A 2,636-nucleotide genomic window follows, 5' to 3' on the forward strand; every position below is an offset into this window, starting at 1 on the left:
GGCAGGAAGCTGGCTCGATGCATATGAGTGCTAAGTGTCTAGGAGCAAGCACTGTTCCCAACTCTCTATCACAAACAAAAGAGGTTTTCTTTCAGGAGCTTGTTTGGCTTGAGATCTCTTTAAATTCCACCTGTATCACATTGATAAAATCACCACAGCCACCAAACAGAAAAGCAGTGATTAAACACATAGGAGGCCTTTGCTGGCAGCTGGACCAGGGTCCCGGAGGGGAGGACAGAGAGCTGAGAATTGGAGAGCTGAGACAGAACCTTTCAAAACCCAGGCCTCACTCACAAAACTGGTCAGTCGTGCCGGGCACTCCAAGGTGGGCACCACGAGAGACTGAAATTCCTTGGCCCGAAACGCCAGACCTATTTCTTCCAAAATAAGCCACAGAGAAACTGGCCTGCGGGTACCTCCACACAGACTCCTGGGTCCTAAGGATAGAGTCGCTTGCTCTTTTAGGAACTCTCTAGTTTACAAAACCTGACAACAACAATGCCAGACCTCCAGCTCCTAAATTCAGCCACCCCCACAGCCCCACCCAGCCTCACTGAACTGCTCTCTGCAGGCCATGCTTTGGGGATTCTCCCGAGTTCCCGGTGCAGCTGTAGCAACCCCAAGCTTGTGGACAGCAGGTGTGTCTCAGTGGGCTCACACCCTGGGCTCCCTGAATCTCAGCGTGTACACATCGCTAAGAGCCAGCTCCCTGCGCGGTCCTTGCCAGGATGTGAGCGTAGCTGCTCTTTCTTGCTGCCCCTCCTTTTCCTCCTCCCGGCCCTCCCCCTTTCCTCGCCTCCAGTTCCTCCAATGCCACACTGGACACCCAAGTTCTTACACTTTTATTTATATAAACTTCTGCACATGAATCATGTACATCGTAAGAAACTCCTCGGGCTGTCATGCCAATAAAGCAGTCAAAACTGTGGGACATTTCTATCATCTTTCCCCTGAAGACTCATTAAGGAGCTGTGAGAAAATCAGCACCAACACCTGTTGCAAAATCCCTGTAAGTAATGGTTCACCAATTTTTTGCCTTTGAGTAACATCCTCAACGTTTGTTCCCTTTCTCTTACCGACAATTCTATTCCATTTCCTCTCCTCCTCTCTTGCTTCCCTCCCCTTGCCTCCTTTCCTTCTCCTCCTCCTTTTTGTCACTTGCTGTGCACATCTCCAGCTTTTTTGTGCCTTTATTTTGCTCTTTTAAATTTTGAGACAGGATCTCATTAAGTCACTCTACTGCCCAGGTGGGGCTCCAAATCATGTTCCTCCCACCCTACGCCCCAGAGTGCCAGGTGCATGTCCCAACACTTCATTTCTTTAAAGTTATATAATGAAAGAGCTGAGAGGGAGGGATCCATGTGCAGGCTGGCTTGCACCCACCTCAGCCAAGCTGCTCCCTGGCTCATGATCAGGAGAGGGCTGACTCAACCTCCCCAAGTCAGAGTGCACAGGGAGACAGGTCCCTGCTCTCTTTGGCCAACTCCCACTCCTTTCCCCAAGTTCCCTCTCTCTAGATTCCCCTACTGCCCTGTGGATGATGCCAGGCACCCTGGAAGGTGGCTTTGGTAGGAACACTATGCCCCTGATGTCTGTGGAGGTAATGGGTGCAGAGGAGACCAACCAGCCCATTTGTGGAAAACTAGCGAAGACAGAAACCTGGTCCTGCCATGTGTGGACCCAGAACCTGTTAGGCTTCCTACTGGAAATAGAAAGGTGACACAAAGCCAGGGGAAAGTGAACCAGAGGCTTGCAGAAAAGTCAAAGAATACTTTTCCTGGATATTTATGGGGTTCTAAGTCCTGTGCCTTCCCTGAACCCCTTGATCTCTCTATTCTTATAGTCCTCAACTTTGAGCAGCATTTTTCTGTTGATTTTCAGGTTTTCCTACCAGCTCCCCCTAGGTGTCTAAAACATGCAACCCAAAGCATCTGGGGACCCTCACATCGCATTAAGGCCTGGTGTCCACACCCCCTTCCAAGGAAAGCCCTCTCTGGGCAGAGCTGGCCTCCCTTTGCTTCCTGCCTCTCCTGCTTCTGCTTCTGCATTGGCCCTCAGTCCTGGCCACCCATGAATCTTACCAAGAGATCCTACTGAAAGGCAGGGACTGAGCCCCCACATGACATCTCTCCTCCCTCCTTAATGCTGCTATATTTCTAGCACCAGCTTGCTCAGGTGAGTAGGAGGTGGCTTCCCTCCTTTCTAATGATCAAAATCTCTCTTTCATCCCATGGATTGTGTTCATGGAAGCTACAATAGAAATTTTCCAGACAGAAGACCTCAGATCCCAGAGGCTGGTATTGTTTCTTTGCAGTGTTCAGAACGCTATTGGGTAGCAGTTCACTCTTTCAGATCTCCCCACCCCTTTCTTTTTAAGGTGACATCTGAGTGTGGGGAATGGGTCTATATCAAATACTGAAGACTCAGGGATCCAGGAGACCCAGAAACCTTCCCTCCCCCCTCACCCCCCCACCCATGGGCTCAGCTGAGTATCCTCACTCATCCCCACAGCTGTGTGCTGCCCTGGGCTGAGTTCTAGTCTCTGCTGAGCACCTGCCACTTCATGGAACTGGTGCCATTGCCCAGGCTTTGTGCTCCACTATTGACTACACCTGCAGCAGCCACATGTCCATATT

The sequence above is a fragment of the Octodon degus genome, unplaced genomic scaffold (genome assembly GCF_000260255.1).
Source record: "Octodon degus isolate 3935 unplaced genomic scaffold, OctDeg1.0 scaffold00031, whole genome shotgun sequence".
Classification (NCBI taxonomy): Eukaryota; Metazoa; Chordata; class Mammalia; order Rodentia; family Octodontidae; genus Octodon; species Octodon degus.